The following is a 21,016-nucleotide window of genomic DNA, read 5'->3' as shown; positions in this document are numbered from 1 at the left end:
CAAGTCGAGCAGCCACCTCTACTTTTTTTGGTATAACAAAAAAAAGTAAATTGGGTTGTTGTTACATTAAAATAGTCTAACTTGTAATTTGAACACAATAATTTCATGTTTCTATGATACAATCTAGTAAGAGTGGTTAGTTGCTGAACTCATGAAATTCACAAGATCGCACAAGATTTCAAACTGCAGGAAAATCACTGGAGTTATAAGAGGCAGACAACTACACACGCACCACGTGCATGCTATTGCTATTTATCGTGTATTATTACAAAAACAAAACAATTCTGCATCAAATACAGGAAATCATAGCTTTCCTACATTTCCTAGATTGTTGGCATGGTGGTTAGTGCTGTTGCTTCACAGTAAGAAGGTCCTGTGTTCAAATCCACATTCTGGCTAGTTTGCAGGTTTCTCTCTGGGTATTCTGGTTTCCTCCCGCAGTTAAAAGTCATGCAGTAGTTAGGGTTAACTGGTGATTCTAAATTACCTGTGAATGTAAATGGTTGTTTGTTTCTTTGTGATAGACTGGTCAGCTGTCCAGGGTGTACCCTGCCTTGTAACCTATCACTTCAGGGTTATTTCCCAGCCCTCCTGCAACCAGGATAAAGATAGGAGGATGGTAGTTGATGAAGACCCATTCAATCTTTATGGTAACCAGGATCTAGACTTTGTTGAACATTATGTAATATGAAGACAGCATGTAGTATTTAAGTGACCAAATAGTATTGGGGTAAAAGTTATTGAATAGTGTTAAAATAAAATGACAAAATTGTGAAGGATTAAAATATTCCAAGAGCTTAACTTACTTCATCTGAACATGTTTCAATCGCGTTTTATGAACACAAAATGCACAGGTTTACTGAATATGAAAAAGTTGTGTTGATTTAACTCAGTTGTTTAAGTTTCTGCCAAAGCAAAACATTTGTGTGCAACCAATGTCCACTATTGAATGAAGTAAATCCAACATGGCCTTTTTTTCAGTGTACATGTGGTGTGTGTATAGTTGTCTGCCTCTTATAATTCCAGTGATTTTCCTGCAGTTTGAAATCTCGTGCAATCTTATTAATTTCATGAGTCCAGCAACTAACCACCCTTACTAGGTTGTATCCTGTCATCTCAACAAGAACAAATTAAGTTGTTGAATTTCATACAGATCCTACATGATTTAATTACACTCTAAAAAATATTCATGGTGTTTGTAGGTAGAACTTAACAAAAAAGCATTTTTCTACTTAAAAAAGTAAGTTGTCTACATGTACACATTTCAGTGAGTTGACTAATCAATGTTAAAAGTCAGTGCAACACAGAAATTAATAAACACCTCCTTAACTTAAATGTTTGAGTATATTGAACAAAATACTTTTATCATCAATCAACAACAGAAAATATTAAGTTTGTGTAACATGTAAAAGTGAGTTTGAACATCTTTCGTGTTTGAACTGCCCATAACTGGACCATAACGAAAAAATAATTACAACTACCATAAAAAAAGAAGAAACGGAAAAAAACAGAGGTTGGCACCACTACCTGGTAAGTTCCTTGTTTTATAGTCTTTAATAAATATGTACTAGTTACAGGAATTTACTGCTTAAGTTTAGTCTGACAATGGCAGCTACATGATGTGAATTGACACTCTGTGTTATGCTAGTTGTTACTCTATAAAAGTATAAAAGAGCGTTTGTATTTTTTCCTGTTGTTAATGAAATCTGTCAATTAAATCTGTCACTCCGGTCGTTACTTTGGTTAGCCATAGGTGTGTATGAGACCATGCATACAGCAGAGGGTAACCCCGTAGCATATGTTCGTATCATCACACGCGTAGCAGTTGTCTGCATTCTTATCACTTTGTGGGAGTAGAGGTGTGTTTCCCCTAGACTGTGTTCGGTGAGTTAACTAAGTATTGAATTTCAAAATAGATTAATTACAAGTTATATTTGTACACTTTAAATTTGATGGTTTTAATCATAGTTTAGCATAGTAAAGTTGCTAAAGTTAAAGTTGTTAGCTAGCTTTCTTTTAGCTAGCAAACGTTCCTCGCAAATACAGAGTACATTGTCAATTTTTCCACTTATACTTAAAATTTGTCACTTGTCAGGGTGCATTTGGTTAGCTGACAGACCTTGCAGACAGCAGAGCATGTTCAATTTGAACCTGTATATGTTCAAATTAACCAGTCAGCAGCTGCCTGCATTTTTATCATGGTGTCAGAGTAAATTTGTTTCGACGGTCTTGGGTGAGGTAACTAATTACTGACAGAGTGAAATGTGGTGAATTTATGCCAGAGTATTTATGTGAGTAAAAGTATTTCTATCAAATGTATTGATATTTTAAGCGCAAATGTGAAATATGCCTGAGGTTAAAGTTAGTCGACCTAGCAAGAAAAAACTAAATTGTGTGTGTGCACATAAGACTTGCTTTCGTTACCTTCTGTAATTGTAAGCATAATGTGAAGTGTGGGATTGTGGCATGTCTACAGTGGTCTTCAAATAATTAAAAAGAAAATCCTCTCACACATTTGGATATGACACACTTTTTCCAATTTTAAACTACAGTCTGTAGATTTATTTATTTATTTTTTGAATTTTGGATTCATCTTTTCAGTGTTTCATTGTAGTATTTTAGAGAAGGTTTTATACTTAAAATAACTTGTTAACTCAAAAGCCTCGATAAGCCTTTGTAGTCTTTTATAGTCCTTAGAACTCAACAAAAACTGTTTGAAATAGTCTCCAAATCTAGGTTACATTTACTTTCACTCACCTTATCCTACTGCTAGCAAAGGGTGCATTGAAAGCAGGGCAGTATGTAACAGATTAAATTCAAGTTATAAAAATTAAATTGTTTATTTGTTAAAAACAAAAATTAAATCAATAATTAGCAAAACGCTAGTCCTATGAATGTAATATGTTTGACTTTTGGCCTAGTAAAGTTTTTTTATTCTCCAGAGTTCAGTGGAAACAAGAAGAGAGGTCGCAATCCGTTGCCTGATGGTGTATCTGAAAGAGAAAGAAGAGGATCTCTTCAGAGAACAGCTGGTAGGTAAATCTCACATTGTTTTGTGTTATATTTTTAAATAGCACATAAAATACCGACATGTTTCTTTTTAACCTACTTGCCAGGATGGTGAAGAACAGTTCTCAGAAGAAGTGGTAAAGATCGTAGTCACCAGACGTGCAGCAGTGCCACTTCCAGCCGTCGCTAAAATTGTGATTGAAGGAACAGCTGTCCTGGAAGACCTTGATGTGCCCAGAGCGTGTGCCTTAATGATGGGACTTATATACGCTCTCAATCTGAGCTACCCCAAACAAGTAAAGAACACTCTAGAGGTATTCCAGAAGGTGTTTCTGGAACTTGATGGGCTTAAAGCCAGCCCACAGGTAATGTCTCTTAAGTAAAAACTTCTGTTATAAAACAAATGTAATTTAGGCTGCAATATTCAGATGTGCTGATGCTTGTGTTTTTTATGCAGTCTTAGACAAGTGTAGTTTTGAGAGTTCATAATACCTTACCTTTGGATTGTTGCGTTGTTAAATATTAACATGTTTTGTAATTTTCTTGATTCTGTGATATTTACCAAGTTGCTAGGTTAAAGTTAATGTTTAATAATACCGGTAAGCAGATTTGCAAAAACAAATTGCCTCACTTTGCAATGTTTGTTTTCTGAGGTATTTTAGAAGGGTGTGATTTAAAATTATTGTTATTTGGAAGACTTGAGATATATATATATATATATATATATATATATATGCGCCGCTTTATTTTTAATATACCTTTACAAATCTTTATAGTGGTTCTCAAAGTCGGTCATCAGGCCCCACTGCTCTGCTTCTTTCTATTAATAACTAAACACTGTTGATTGGCTGGTGTGTTCAGTTAATCAGAAGTTGTAGACACCATTGTGGAGTAAGAAAAACGAAGTAAATTGGTATGTTTTAGCTTCTGATTCAACACCACCTTGTCCAGGTAATAAACATGCTACATTTTCTTTTGTTACTGAGGTTGTTTGTGGAGGAATTGTACTGAAATACATTATTGTTTTTGCCCACTCATTTATAATTAAAGGGCTGCTGTAATGTTTGATTTATGTTGTATGACACAGAAGTGTATTACTTCGAAAATGTTATGCAATAAACTGTTTCATCAGTTGGGATAATTTAAATGGCTATGTTTGCATGGATAATTGTGAGTAGGATATATGTAAAAAAGTAAGTTAGATTAACTCAACTAATGTAATTTGTCAACTCAATATTACCAGAAATTTTAAATTAATATTAGGTTGCTTAAACTTAATTATGCTTTTACAGGTCAAAGTAAATCATGTTGGTTTGTTGAACTAGTTGAGTTAGCCAAACCTAAAAATTACTTGCTGGATTTACTTAATAATATGCAAAATTTGTAACTTAAAAAGTTGAGTGGAAATTGTTACCTCAATTTTTTTTAAGTTGAGCCAACAAAACATTTTTTAGAGTGTACGTTCAAGATAGAAACATGAAATTTTTGTGTTCAAATTACAAGGTAGACTTTTGTAATGTAACAACCACCAAATTTACTTTTTTTGGTATACCGAAAAAAGTAGAGATGGCTGCTCGGCGTGCAAGACTGAAATCCCATGCGGTGTCGCGAGATTTAACATTGCTATATTATTGACTTACTTCCCTCAAACATGATATGGACAATTTAATCTACCCTCTCTGCATATCATGTAGTTTCTACACTATATAGTTACACTTAACTTTAAAGCATGAAGCAACTGTGTTAAATACATGCAAGATACTTACATAAATCCAAGAGATGGCCAATCCTTTTTTTTCAGTGAAGAGAGTGATGCTCTGTTGTAACACCATGAAGGGGCATTTTAACCTCGTCCTGCAACATCAGCAGAAATGGAATAGATGTCATATCAAGTACTTTATTCGTTTTGTAAACAATTGAGATAATTTCATTGTAGATCTTAACATTAAAACACATTAGACAAATTACACACATTAGAATCAATCCAAGAGCACAAACCTCCGCCAAGACAGCTCACTCTCTGGCCATTATTTACTTTTAAGGGAGTAGTTGTCAGGGGTTGCAGTGTGGATGAGGGAAAGAGGACCCAAACGCTGGACTCACAGGTAGGTGAAGGTTGGTGTTTATTGTAGACGGAGTGAACAAACAGAACAGAAGCAGGAAATGGCTGGCTGAATGATTGAAAGACTGAATGACTGACTAACTGACGGACCTGAACATAGGACAACCTAACAGCAACAATGACATGACAGAGAACTGGTAAAACTGAGGAACTTAAATACACAGAGTGGATGATGACGATAATTGGACACAGGCGAATACACAGCTGAACATAATGAAACAGGAAATGGTACAAGTGGAAAAAACAGAACATGAACTGAAAACGCTGGGTCAATGACCCAGGAATCCTAACAGTACCCCACCCTTTCAAAGGCCGGCACCCGACGGCTGAAAGAAAAGAAAACCAGACCAGGGCGGGTGGAGGGGGTCTAGGACGGAGGGACGGAGTCCAAGCAAAGCCAGCAGCTGAGTCGAGACAGTTCTGGTGGGCGGCCGCGTGGCCAGCGGCTGAGGCGACTGAGCAGGTCCGGAGGCCGACCACGCCGGCATGAGGTCCAGTCAGCGGCCTGGAAGGTGGCCGTCGACACCGAATCCGACGTGGACGAGGAGAAGGTGGCGGAGCAGCAGCTGCAGGTGACGGCGTGGGAGCAGCTGCAGGGCCAGCAGATGTGGGGGCGACTGGAGCGACTGGACAGGGTGCGGCTGGACTGACTGGACAGGAGGAGGCTGGACTGACTGGACAGGAGGAAACTGAGCTACAGGGGACGACTGGACTGTATTGAATTGGGGTGTCAGTATTGGGGTGATGACAGCAACTTTGAAGGGTGTAGGAACAGTTCCAGTTGTAAGTGAAGAGTAGATGATAGCAGATATGAGGGGAAGCAGAGAGGGTAGACAGGTGTTGACCAAAACTGTAGGAATGGAGTTATGTGGCTGTAGTAATAATGGTTTTACAGTTTTATATAAGGGTCAAAATGATGACTGGTTCCAGGTAAAACTGGTCATTTTTTTTTCATTTGATACCACATGCACCAAATTTCAGTATTTGATGAATGAGTGCATTTTAAGAAAGGTAAAAAAAAAAAGATGATGGGATTTTATCCGAACAGCGTTAAGCAATTTTTAAAATGGTTTGAACTTTACCAGGTTGCTTAACTGAATCTAAATTCCTTAATGCACTGAGGTGCTAATATGTAATTAACTAATTTGTCTTATCAAGCATTTAAACAGGTGTACCTCTTATTTGACCTTCATAATGGTACATATAATCAGATCCAGTGATTAGCTCTAGAGGGTACAGTCATACCTGGAGTATATCTATTGAATTTTGTTCTGCATCTCTGTTTCTGCAAAGCTCAGAATTCCACCTAGACTACATATCAAATCAAAGCAACACATTTCTATTTGCTGAGCTGACTTCTGACACACTTCCAACAGTGACCTGGGGAGCAGCTTCAGGCCCAGAATGTTAACACAGTCAACACGTTAAGTGTGTAAGTTCTTCAATTTTTTTAGGATTTAAATATGGCCTCCCAACTTTTAAGACTATTTACCCACACTTTAATCACACCTTAATCAAGCTTTAGTTACTGTGCTATGTTGCTATAGTAAAAACCATTCAATTACCAGCAGTCAGTATTTTGTGTGGGTGTTCAGCAGGAATGTACAGATGGCAGACAAACAAAACCAAACTAAGAACAGCTTTCTTGGCATTGAGTCTAAAAGAGCTGCTGCTGGAGAGATGAAAACCAACCTTCTAAAAGAGATTCCCTCATCTAGTACTTTGAAGTGTTGGTGAGCAGATAGTGGGAAAGGAAAGGATGTCTAAGGTGTTGGGCCAAAACTTACAGTAGGCATTTATTTTGGCTTAATTTGGGTTTATTTGTCTCACAGGTTTTGTATTCCAAAACAGAAAAAGCATGAAGAAGCATAGCTACATGTGGTAGCACTATTTAAATCACTTTTTAAGAGAATGACACATATTGTGTCCACTGCATCAAATCTTGGCCTCCCCCTGTTTAATAGCTTGTAGGTCCTTCTCAGGGACCTCTGGGGATGCTCTGTTGTGTTTATGTATCAGTGTTGTCAGTTGCAGAGTGGGAGATTTTTGGATGAGGCGTGCTCCAGTGTATTCCACAAATATTTAAATGAATTGGTATCTCAGGAGTTCGGAGGCTGGTTTAAAGCTGCTCATTATTACCATCCTCAAGTTATTCCTGAGCAAATTTTGGAACACACTAGGGATGGAGGCCTACAATAATGTCTTCCTGGCCAGTATATTTCATTAAGGATATAGCTGATTTCATTAACGTCATACATATTCAACTCATATGAATTGTATAGTTTCTTACCTTATTATTTGAAACTTGTTTAATATGAGCAACCACCATTGTGACAGGATGAGTGACAGAAAATAAGGAAAAGCATAGTAGTTCCCCATAAAGTTTTCTGAAAGTCCTTCAGATTTATGAAGTGAGTATGATTAAATATGCCTAACCTTTCATGAGGACACAGCTGATGATGTTTATCTCATAGGTTTGTGCATACAAAGACTTTTAGTCATGAGAATATCAATGTGTTCATAATTGACACCAATGAATATGGAAATCATTATCTGTTAATAATCAAACTACAAGAAGAGAGCTGAAGTCAGGGCAAGGTCACCCAGTAATACATGAATACTTTATAACTCCAGGGGCTAGATGTAAAATGAATGTGTACACACACAAATCATGCATACCCCTTTTCCCATGCATAAACTGGTATTTTCAAAGGGAGAAAATGCTGACTTAAACTAAGCCTCCATCTTAACCTATCCCTAGCATCTTTCTCTGACACGCCAACACTTTATCCACGAATCTCCTCCGCTCCTCTCCTAATATCGGTCAACTGTTCAGCATCCTTTGTCCATTATATCCACCATCTATTCTCTGGATGTGTCCAAACATCTCTAACTTTGCCAGTTCTCTCTCCTGACTTTTTGCCATTACCCAAACTATACAGCTTTGGTGATGTGCAACCTGTAAGAATTAGTTAAAAGCCTTTCTGTTGTGTCTTTTTATTCTAACTACAGACTCCTGCCCTGCCTTCTCTCTCACTGCCTTCAAACATGACTTCCCCCTTTTCTTTTCCTTTCTCTTCAGACAGCAGCAGCACAGTTTCCACCAGCATGCTGTTGGAAAAAAGGGGGGAAAAAGTTATATGATGTGTGTCAGTTAGAATAATTGCTTACTTAATTTTTCTATACATGCAGGTGTTCACAAACCAGTGAATAACATATTGTCTCAGTACTTTTATGCTGGATGGCTGATAGCACACTATCTATGTGTGTGACAGATTTGACAGGATTTGTATTTCTTCTAAATGTATATAACTGTGATTCTAAATAATTTGTTATTTGCTCAGTTTATTATTATAATTTTGTTTTACAGTGGTGTGTGATATAAATAGCTAAAGCTATTACTTTTAACCATGCAGGACTTTTTGCAGGTCAATTACCAAATTCTGCACGTTTTCCTTTAGTGTCTCAGTTTCACACTGAGTCAAACACTTCTTTGTGTGCAGAGATTTATAAATGAGATGAAAACAATGTAAATGCACATTTTTGTTTTGTGTTTTATGCAATTCATTGGACAGATTTCATTAAAAAGGTCCTTGTTCAGTCTTTATGTAAATTTTAGGTTAATAAAAACCCTCATGCAAAAAAATAAAAAATAAAAATAATAATAAAATATAGAAAATGTTTAGAAAAGGCCAAGGCTCCTTTGCCATCGAACTATGAAAATTGTAAACATAAAAACAAAATATTAAAATCACAAGCTTGTTATTTACAATATCACTGCAGTGGTAATGCTCATATTTAAACACTCTAGAACATGTCTGTGCATTCATTTGGATTATTATTGGCATGAGAGCGAGAAGTGGGCAGGTCAATACTGATGTTGTCAGTTCAATACAACAGCAGTGAAACATTAAAAAGCAATGATCCCATAATTTTTTAACACAGTTTCCCGTTGTTCATGATTGATTGCAAGGGTGCACATAAAATACAATAATTACACATCGATCTCCTTCCTCCCAAGTGTCCTTAGTCTTTTCTGCCTAGGCAAGTCAAATGCTGCAAAAACTACTTCAACCAAACCTCAATTTCCCTGGTCTCATTTCACCAGCTGCACATTTCTCTGTTTAAGCAAAATGTTGTCTTTGGTGTGATTTGGGACACAGATATCTGTCACATCTCTGGGATCATGAGGCAGTTTAAGTGGAAACGGGTGCGTACACATAACAGGAGCCAAGAGCTGAAATCAAATGCTTCATCTGCAGCCTCCCTTGTCTCCTATAAAGCATTCAGACTTGTCACAACCCTTGAATGCAATGTTACTTTTGTAGGGAAATGAAAAAAACAAAAGTTTCTCAGTGGGTTGAGAAAAGAGATCCATTTCAGAATTGACAATCACACAATGTAATAGCTGCTTAATGGCTTTTCTGAGCCTGAGGGTTGAGTAATCTACTCACAGTCAAGTCAAGCTTCTTTTCAAGAAAAATAAAGGATTTAAAAAGTTTCAAATGGGTTTAAAACTGTTGCGCTATAATGGGCCTGGCAAAAAGTATTTGCTGCTAGCTGCCCGATACTACATTACCTATCTGCTGTTGAACATCCCCAGGCAGTATGGTTTAAATTGACTTTTCTCTTTAAGAAAAATAAAGGCTAAAAAGAAGCCTCAGAGCTAGTTCACATCAACAATTTTTTATTTTATTTTATTTTTTTATTTTCACTTGCTATACATCAACAATTTTTAACATGTGTTTAAATTAAGCTGTGACTTATTTAGTGCTATGTTCTCCACGTTCTGGATAACTACACTCAAACGCACACACACACACACACGCACACACACACACACACACACACACACACACACACACACACACACACATAATATAGTGTTAGTTTCCATCCGACAGATATGGACATTTTTCGTTTAGGGAGCAGAGTATTTAAACGAATCATCCAAAAGTGATTTACTAAGCTTTGCAACAGGCAATGTACTGCTTTTTGCACTTTTTTAATGATGAAAAAAGCATATCTTATTTTGTGCCTGAAATAGGTATGATAGTTGGCAGCACAAGCATTAATTTATTTGAAATCCCGGGGGCTGATTTTCATAAGAACAAGCATGTAATTGGCATGGATAGATCACTTAAAGCTATGAGCATGGTTTTAAAAGTTTTGCTCTGTCTTGTAGTTCTTCACTGTGTCATCACCACGAATGTTCACTGCTTTTATATTGTAACAGAGCAGAACTGTTAACATGGAGAACCAGAGGGAGGTGGTGAATATTTGCACCATGTAAAATGCATAGAAGCCAGGGTAGGACAGGTGCTAAAAGTTACTATATACCAGTGGTTGTGGTGACTTTTACAAAAAGGCAAGCAGGGACAACACTTATGTAATCAATCAAATCATTGAGCACCGTGTAACATGGCAAAATTGTCAATATCTAAAATCAATTGATTATCATCATTGTCAATGAAAAATTCTTTATTAATCCATTGAAAGTAAGTTACATATGCACATGTGGATAAAATCATATTAGACTTACAGCAGCTTGTATAAAGGGCCTGCTGAGGCACTCAGACTTGCACTTAGGTGCACTCACTTTGACTAACGGTGCTACAGTTGGTAACCTCCATGGCATGAAGTGGGAGTATGGGGTTATTCATAACTGATTTCAGCTTCAAGAGCATCCTTCTCACCACCACCTGCTGGACTCTCTCAAGTTCCAACCTGACCACAGGGCTGCCCTTCTTGTCTGCTCTGTTAATGTCTGCTGTGTGAACACCTTCTCCCCAGCTGCTCACAGCAAAAAAGCATTGGCCACCAATACATTGCAGACACTTACTGTCAAAGGTATCTATGGTTGAAGACCACTGCCACCTCAGTAACCTAGATGGTCATTTATGTTGGTTGGGTCCTTCTCCTACCTCCTCATGAAATGCACAACCATATCCTCGGGTTTTGCAATGTTAAGATGGAGATGACTGCATTTACTCCAATACATAAAGGAAGCAGCAGTCAGTGTGCTGGAAGTCTGCCTGACAGAAGGTAAAAAGAAACATGGCCAAAATTGTTCCTTGCGGTGCCCCTGTGCCACTCAGGTTTGCTGCTCTGAGGACCCACATAGTCCAAACACAACTGCTCTCATAGGAATGCAAGCAGAGCTTAGTCTGCCTAGTCTAAATTGTCAATATGTCTAGTCTCTCCAGACTTCAATCACCCAATCCAGTAAAAGAAACCAAATGAACTGACCTCACAGCCCATTGTTCATTCATTGGGCTGGTTTCAGTTATTGTGTAATGTACTGTTTATAAGGTTGGGGAAACCTGCAGTCACTTGGATGAGTGATGAAACGTTTCTCCCATTGAAAATGTTAAGTCCAGATGAACAGAATCAACCTTTTGAGATTTGCTTACCTGGATGATTGAGCATGCATCAAGACACAAATTTTCTTAGTTTTGGTGCTAAGTTTACTTGTTCTACACATTTTACAGGTCAGATGTTATCTCAATGTAATATCACTGTGTTTCATGTTAATATCCTGAAAGCAGACTTTCTCTTGACGAACCCTCCACTTCATCTCAGCTGTGAGATTCAGCCATCTAGCATTGGAAGAGTGTATAGATAACCTTTAGCTTCAGCATTGATCTTAATTGCCGTGTTGTTTGCAGAGAAACACATTTGTGAAACCTACACAAACATTATGTTTTTCAGCACTTTAATAGCTTTCTCCCATTTGTTCTTTTAGTTTAGGAACTTCAAATTTACACCACTCTTAGCAGTTTACATTAGTCATTGTTAAAAATGAATTGTCTGTGTTTAGAAATTATATTACAGTTAGTAGATCACTCATGGAGCTTCTCACTCCCATTGGCACATTTCTTACAAACCTTATTAAATCTGGCCTGAAAATAATTGCTGAAAACTAATATGTGGTACTGCTTCCTTCAGAATGTAAAATAACTGATGGATAAAGTGGCACTGGGGAATTTGTACAGCTTAGAGTCATGGAAATTTCTATTTAATAGGAATGCATGGTTAAAACAAGTTTAAAGGAGTTTAAAACTGTTGGTGTAGGTCTAAGAGAATGGCTGCAAGTGTTTGCTGCTAACTATAGTGTCCCAACTCATCTGTCTGCTTTTCCAGGCAGAGCCATCTTCTGTTTACCAGGTGTGTACTGTACTAATACAAAGAAGAGGTTCCTATGACAATTTCCCTTAAAGTTTCAAAACAGAGGGGCGCCTGCCAGGCACCTTTTGGCACTCAACGAATCGTGTTTACATGGACCAATGCGATTTATAGCTCCTGCCAATGACTGTTTGACAGGTTTCCTGCACACAGTGATATATTCTGCCTCACTGGAGTGGTGCACAGTACGGTCGCTCACCTCTATCATCATGATCTACACGTTTCTCCAGATTTGCAAACTTTTTAAGGATCTGCAACGAGCACTGTCGTCCTGTAGGCTTCTTCTGTTCGAGTAAAGCTTGAGAAGTAGCTGGCGGAACATTTGAAAGGGAATGCTGACCCACTTAGCTCTCCAGTTAAGCATGAGAGGTCTGTGGGAACACAAACACATTCAGGCAAAAGCATGCAGACACACTGATGTGAACACATACACCTCAGAAAAGATAACACATTCCCCCCGCTGGTAAACAAGAGCCTGGGAAACAATAAAAATAACTTTAATGTATTCACGGACGAGGCTTTGTGAGGCTTTTGCACAGCGAGAGCTCTGACTGCTTCCCTCCATAACAATGCTGCCTCTAAGTCACTGATACCTGAGGTTGAGTTTTTCTGTCTGTATGTTGTGTGTGTTCACATGCCTTGAGGTGGCTATGCTACGTGCATTGGTATCACGCGAAGCTGAATTCCATTGGTCCTGCCTCTGAGCCAATGACACCTTCTTGTTTTGCTTTTGCTTTGATGTGCTGTCTTATTCTTACAAGTTCTTCTTTCTTCTTTCGGTTGCTTCCGCTGCACAGGACGGCGACTGGATACTGTGTGGTCAGTGGCTTACATAAATCCCCAACCACATTCACTCAACCCCTGCCTGGTCTTTAAATAGACTTTTCATGAACTTCTTTTAAATACAGAGCAACAAATTCTTATTTACTCAAAAATGTATTTCTAACTGTGAAGCAAATTCTTGACTTTTATTGGTTATTTCTTGAGGGGGAAAAAGCAATAAAATTAGCTTTTCAACAGACTCCTTCAGTTTGGGCTCATCCCTTGTGATAACTATTGAAAGTATTGTTGATTTTATGCCCTTCTAATCTCCAGAAACTTCTTCTCTGCATATACTCATCTGAGTCTGTTTAGAATTTCCAGTGCATATATTCAACTGTGGGAAAAGCACTGTAAAGCCTCAGGCTGAAATAAATAGTTTTAAACTACATGTGCATACATAAATTGAACTGTGCTGTGTACCTGTTAATAAATATCAGCACTTGACAAAAGTTCGAGTTATATAAAGAACAAGTTGGAGAATTACAAATACAGACAGTTGCCTTCCTTTTCTTTAACACGCAAGAAGCCAAATTCACACAACTAAAATCTGTGTTTAGATTTTCTTTTCAACTTCCTCAACATTATACTCAGAGGAAATTTGTTTATATGAATTGTATGGCAACTTTATAACAAGTCTGAATAAAATTTGTTTAAAAGCATTTGGGTTCATATGGAAAAACTGCATAATATGCAATTATATAACGTAACACTGATTAAATATGCAGTGTACCCAACTCCAAGGTTCTAATTCAGTTCTTCATTAGCTGCTCTTCAAGAGAAGCTTCAACAGTGAGAAATCCAATAAGTAAAAAACATCTATGCACTTTTGAAAAGCTACAGCAAAATACCCCAGCGATCTGTGCTCCATAGATATGGGATGTTTTTGGATTTTAACTGTTTCAAATAACACTGTTACATATACACTGCAAGCCATACTGCTTTCACACCAGTTATAGTTTAAAAAAATTAATAGAATCTACTCAGTTTCTTTGGCACATAGCTCAGTTAGTAATTCAGTTGTATTCCTTTTTATGCTGGGATACAGTGGGGCAAAAAAGTATTTAGTCAGCCACCGATTGTGCAAGTTCCCCCACCTAAAATGATGACAGAGGTCAGTAATTTGCACCAGAGGTACACTTCAACTGTGAGAGACAGAATGTGAAAAAAAAAAAATCCATGAATCCACATGGTAGGATTTGTAAAGAATTTATTCGTAAATCAGGGTGGAAAATAAGTATTTGGTCAATAACAAAAATACAACTCAATACTTTGTAACATAACCTTTGTTGGCAATAACAGAGGTCAAACGTTTACTATAGGTCTTTACCAGGTTTGCACACACAGTAGCTGGTATTTTGGCCCATTCCTCCATGCAGATCTTCTCGAGAGCAGTGATGCTTTGGGGCTGTCGCCGAGCAACACGGACTTTCAACTCCCGCCACAGATTTTCTATGGGGTTGAGGTCTGGGGACTGGCTAAGCCACTCCAGGACTTTCAAATGCTTCTTACGGAGCCACTCCTTTGTTGCCCGGGCGGTGTGTTTTGGATCATTGTCATGTTGGAAGACCCAGCCTCGTTTCATCTTCAAAGTTCTCACTGATGGAAGGAGGTTTTGGCTCAAAATCTCACGATACATGGCCCCATTCATTCTGTCCTTAACATGCATCAGTCGTCCTGTCCCCTTGGCAGAAAAACAGCCCCGTAGCATGATGTTTCCACCCCCATGCTTCATAGTAGGTATGGTGTTCTTGGGATGCAACTCAGTATTCTTCTTCCTCCAAACACGACGAGTTGAGTTTATACCAAAAAGTTCTACTTTGGTTTCATCTGACCACATGACATTCTCCCAATCCTCTGCTGTATCATCCATGTGCTCTCTGGCAAACTTCAGACGGGCCTGGACATGCACTGGCTTCAGCAGCGGAACACGTCTGGCACTGCGGGATTTGATTCCCTGCCGTTGTAGTGTGTTACTGATGGTGACCTTTGTTACTTTGGTCCCAGCTCTCTGCAGGTCATTCACCAGGTCCCCCCGTGTGGTTCTGGGATCTTTGCTCACCGTTCTCATGATCATTTTGACCCCATGGGATGAGATCTTGCGTGGAGCCCCAGATCGAGGGAGATTATCAGTGGTCTTGTATGTCTTCCATTTTCTGATGATTGCTCCCACAGTTGATTTTTTCACACCAAGCTGCTTGTCTATTGTAGATTCACTCTTCCCAGTATGGTGCAGGTCTACAATACTTTTCCTGGTGTCCTTCGAAAGCTCTTTGGTCTTGGCCATGGCGGAGTTTGGAGTTTGACTGTTTGAGGCTGTGGACAGGTGTCTTTTATACAGATGATGAGTTCAAACAGGTGCCATTCATACAGGTAACGAGTGGGGGACAGAAAAGCTTCTTACAGAAGATGTTACAGGTCTGTGAGAGCCAGAGATTTTCCTTGTTTCAGGTGACCAAATACTTATTTTCTACCCTAATTTACGTATAAATTCTTTACAAATCCTACCATGTGAATTCATGGATTTTTTTTTTCACATTCTGTCTCTCACAGTTGACGTGTACCTCTGGTGCAAATTACTGACCTCTGTCATCATTTTAAGTGGGGGAACTTGCACAATCGGTGGCTGACTAAATACTTTTTTGCCCCACTGTATATAAATGGTAAATGGACTGATTCTTAAATAGAGCTTTTCTTTTCTACTGGAGCACTCAAAGCACTTTATACAATGGAATTCACCCATTCACACACATTAGTTCAGGCAGTTTTTTCCCCCTATGCTTAAACGCTTTGTATCAAACACCGGAGAACAACATGGGTCTGGTATCTTGCCCAAGAATATTTGGCATGTAGCCTGAAGCAGAAGATACCTTAATGTTATACAGTTTCAGAAGGGTTGTGATTATAATGTTACGATGTACCTACAGCATAGATTTACTGGGCGATCGTGGCTCAAGAGTTGGGAGTTCGCCTTGTAATTGGAAGGTTGCTGGTTCGAGCCCCGGCTTGGTCAGTCTTGGTCATTGTGTCCTTGGACAAGACACTTCACCCGTTGCCTACTGGTGGTGGTCAGAGGGCCCGGTGGCGCCCTCTGACTGTGACCAGTGTTTGTATGACTTTCTATTTATTGAATTTGTCTTTTTCCAAAGGGGCTATGTTCGTATAGCATTGATTATAGATTGATTTATAGAATATTCTAGTTCTATAAATTTGGTAAAAAAGTACTTTTAAATAGAGTCAAATTGTGTCCCTGTTTCCCAATAGTGTATTCCCTTCTATTCCCTACTACTCTCTCCTTAAAATATACTAAATGTACTAAATTTATAACACACCTGATGTGATTTTGGACTTAGAAACAACGCTACCTTCGCTTCATTTTAATACATTTATTTCAATGGACTTTTGGGAAGAATTGTGAATTAAAGCCCCTGAACATTGACTTTTCTCCGTGGGGTGTAGTCTTTGATGATTGAGCATTTCATTAATTAGCCAGCCAGAATGCCGAAGATGGCAACTTGCCGACAGAGATGAGGCATAAGCAGGTAAGCATATTGGCCATGTATGCAAATTAGAGCATGTTTAATTAGATAATACCCCATTTGCATTTTTAAACATAATATTTCAGAAAAACTTGCAGCACACAGAAAAATAAATAAATAACTCCTAATATAAGAAATCAAATTGGGAAGTTTAGTGTTGATGTCTGTTAATTAGAATGTATAACCTTAACTCGTGTTTTCGAGTAGTTAAGTAGTTAAAACAAGGGATAAAAACTTTCACTGCAGCAACATAGTGATTTCCCAACTTTTGGGATAAAAAAAGAAAAGGTGTTCCATCAGGGCAAGCAAGGCAGGAGTGCTTGTCCACTGAAATCTAAACACAGACATTAATTATACCTACCACAATTAAAGTAATCTCAGTCCTTACATAGCAGACTGTGTTTTTTCATAAAGCTTCTGGCTAGTTTGCAGCCATCCTTTAAATTAATGCCATCTTGTGGACCTAGTTGGCTACTTTCTCTAGAAGCAGGCTTAATTCTGCTTACTCCCTCTCACTCCACTGAAAAATGTAGCATCTCTCATTTTCACAGGCATGTCTGTTTTTTTTTTTTTATAAACAAAGGTCTGAGCTTGAGAAGCTGAGACTTGAGAAGCTAAATAAGCCTTTGACGGGAAACTGGTGCAAAACTAGCATGCAAGGCAAGCTGCCACTGGCTCTGCTTTTACTGCTCTGAGATCAGTTATGATCTGCACATGTGGAAACAGAGTTACCAAGTAAAGAAATATGCATTGCCTCTGCTTGCCTTATCATAAAAGCCAAATGTCACTGAAATATAGTACTGTAAATTTACATTTTGGCCAAACTCTCTTCTACAGAGATCACCAAAATACATCCTTTTATTATTGTTATTGAAATATTATAAATAAATGAGATACGACACGTGGGGTAAGATATCAGGGGAACATGTAGTAAAACTCCAGCTTGGCAGGAATTAAACCATAGACTCAGCACTGTCTGCATTTGTGGCCTTTCTACAGTATATGAACCGAAGATCCTTGGTTTTCGAGTTTAATAGATATTTTTACACAAACACACCAATATTTGAGGCACATGGTTATACAAATTAAATATTTCTAATTCAGGGAAGGTTAGATTTGCCTTAAAAAGAATGTCAGACCTGGGTCTGAAATAGATATAGTAACAATCATTATAGACTCTTCTTGGGTTGTGTTTTACACCATCCACAAGCTTTCCCATGGTGCTTCTTGAGTTCAGGAGTGGGCAATGGAGAATAGACATAAATGAGCAGACTTGAATGATGTCACACTGTTACACAGAAGCAGTGCTAAAATCATCAGGGCTTTCTGTACTTGGAACAGAAGAGAGGAAAAGCTTAAAAACATTGTTCTTTCTCATGCAACAGAGATTTTAACAGTCGTCGAGTCTCTCCACTTTTTACAAAATTGCAGGTTGAAATGGTCATTTCCTCAAGAGCTAGGAGGTAGATGTCTGTAGCAATTAGACAATATGTAGACCTACTATTGGATAGTTTTAAGCTTTCTGAAAGTCAGTCACAATATTTTCTCTAACTGATGCAGACTAATCATTTCTTACATAAAGTTACTCACTTACATACAATCCCTTCACGCAGTAACTTGTGTATGTGCAGCATGTCCCCTAAACTGTTAGCATTGTTATTTTTAGTCTCTCATAATGACTTAGCAACTTATTGAGGGAAAACTGCTGAACAAATGGAGCACTCTACTACATTTGTGAACTAAATTAACATCTCAGCATTAATCACATGAAGTATTTAGAGCTACAAAGTAGAGCAATCTTGAAATAAATGAATGAATGTGTGTATGTTTAAAATAAAAAAAACTTTTTTGCTTAGTTGTACACTTAAAAAAACAGTGTTATGCTGTAGTTATAAAAACTGTAATTTTCAAGATTATGAATCCATTCTCTGACATCACTCAGCATTCAGAGCTTATATAGTTACACAATCTCACTAAAGCAGAACCTTCAGGGTTTGTCAGATCACTTTAATATGTTTCCCAATGAACAATTACCTCTGTAGAAAGGTGATGGTTGATAAGATATGGAAAAATATTAACAGTGGAAATGGCTTGTACCAGTGTTCCCATATCAGAATACCTAAATTTATAGCATTGATGGATTGCTGATAGTTACATGTGATTATTCCTGTCATAATCCTATTTCCTCTTAGACCAAACTGAATATATGCTAGTGTTCTCCCACCTCTTCTGAAAGAAAACTTTGCTTGAAAAGCACTTCGATGGTAAGGTTTATTTCCCTTCATTTCACGGGTAAGTAACCACATACGGTAAATTATAGTCCTGATTCTGGCCACATTAGGGCAGACAGTAATTAAATCTTCATGCAGCTAATTTTGAAAAAAACTGTGACTAAAATTTTGAGAGTTTAAACTACAAATTAAAATCTTTCAACTCAATGCTGGCCGCATTAGCAGTAAACATTCTGCGACTTCTCACACAAGTGACTTGGAATTACTGGTTGATGGACGTGTCATCTCTCCTCTCATCTGGGTTCATATTATTCCTCTCCCTGCATGATACACCTACGCCTCTGCAAGTCGCCATCGTCTGCAGTCTGACTGGCTAATTAATGAAATGCTCAATCATCAAAGACTACACCCCGTGGAGAACAGCATTCCACTCTGAGCCTTTCATTGCAATTCCTCCTAAAGGTCTGTTGAAATAAGTAAAATAAAATTAAGGTAAAGTTTCAGCAGGAATTTCTAGGTCTGGATGAACAGTAATTACTTCTTCAGTATTTAGGAATAGTTATAATTTTGACCTTATGTGGATTAGAGATATTTCAAAATAAATTCAAATGCGTGCACCTAATTCTTGTTTTTTTCAAAAATCATCAGACTTGTGACATGTGGTCACCAGCTGGTGATTCATCATTATCAAGATGTATGTTGTACAATCATTCCAATCCACTCTGGAAAAAGAACTCAAAAACTCATTAAAATCCATTTTAGTGACGTATTAAATTGATACGATTAGAAACCTGATAGAACAGCTTTGGGATGAAGTAGAGCAGAGAGTGTGAGGCAGTACTTCTCATCCAACATCAGTGTCTGACCTCACAAATGTGATTCTGGAAGAAAATCAAAAATGTCCATAAACAGAATCCTAAGTTTGTGAAAAACTGGGTTGAAGCTCTTATAGCTGTAAAGGGTGGACTAACATCCTTTTAAACCCTGTGGACTAAAAATGTTGCTCAAGCTCATATGCATGTGAAGGCAGACAAGCAAATGCTTTTGGTATTAAAGTGTATAGATGCTATTTCTGTTGCAATGTTTTTGAAATGTTAGGTTTGAATATACAAATGAGTCATCATCATATACCACATTGCATTCATCTGGTCTTGCTCTTGACGAAGGCGGTCGCACTTTTCTCCTCCTCCTCCTCTCCCTTAGCGTCCCTGCTTAGCCTCTTATGTCCTTGTCTAGTCTCGTGTTTTCTTGTATTACTTTTCCCTGGAACACTCTTTCACAGTCTGTTCTCTAAAACCTAAAAGAGGAATTATGGATTTGATCAACTGGTCCCTAAATGCAATTGACACCCCTTTCTCAACGAGAAGTTTTGGCTTGGGTGAGCCTGAGTGCTGAAGATATCTACCTATTCGGAACCATGGTAATAGGGTTATTGCTGTTCGGAGCTGGCTTGGCCCTGACTTATCAGAGAATTAAGGAAGCGGAACCAGCTGTTCAAACCCCCACAAAGCTGCCCGCTGGGATTGAAACGATGGGAGAGGCGTGAGTTTCTCAAAATGGGCTCATTGAGTGCAGCACGGATAAGATCTTGGAAAGGCTACGGCTGCTGTGAATACTCAGAATAAGATCTCTGACTGCAGACTGGATACATCTCAGAAGGGCTAGCTTGGAATAATATCTGAGCGCAAATTGGATGACATCTCGGGGAGGCACACTGTCGTGAGTTCTCAGAATCGGCTCTTTGAGCACAAGAATGACAACATCACAGAACGCAAGTATGGTGAAGCTCGCGGCTCTCCAACGGGAGATTGAGAGACCAGTGTTGGACTGTAGAACTGCTTTGAAATTCATATGAGCTGTTCCACCATCACTTCATGCGGATACCCTTTTGGCGCCAGCTGCGGGGGCAAGGCTGGAGCCGAACAAAAACACCCTGATAACGACTGTGTTTACACTTTTCCTTCCCATTCCATGCAAGGCCACCTGGGTGGGCTGGAAGACTGTTTACTTAGCCTAGCAGGGCGAAGGACACTGTCTCAGCTGAACTCTGGACACGCACACACATACATATACACTGATATGCACACACTCATCCCCCCTCCCTTTCCAAA

The 21,016-nt window shown here is 38.5% G+C and overlaps 1 long non-coding RNA gene across 1 annotated transcript; it reads left to right on the top strand.

The window, feature by feature from the left end:
* Positions 1-1,814: 1,814 nt before the first annotated feature.
* Positions 1,815-3,206, top strand: LOC309701636. The gene is made up of 3 exons (XR_014275191.1): positions 1,815-1,884; positions 2,943-3,032; positions 3,117-3,206. It is a non-coding gene; the product is annotated as an uncharacterized lncRNA (long non-coding RNA).
* Positions 3,207-21,016: the final 17,810 nt, after the last annotated feature.

This window comes from Aulonocara stuartgranti (genome assembly GCF_965226115.1).
Source record: "Aulonocara stuartgranti genome assembly, chromosome: 23".
NCBI lineage: Eukaryota > Metazoa > Chordata > Actinopteri > Cichliformes > Cichlidae > Aulonocara > Aulonocara stuartgranti.
Note: the sequence above shows the minus strand (reverse complement) of the source record. Positions and strands in the feature narration are given on the sequence as shown.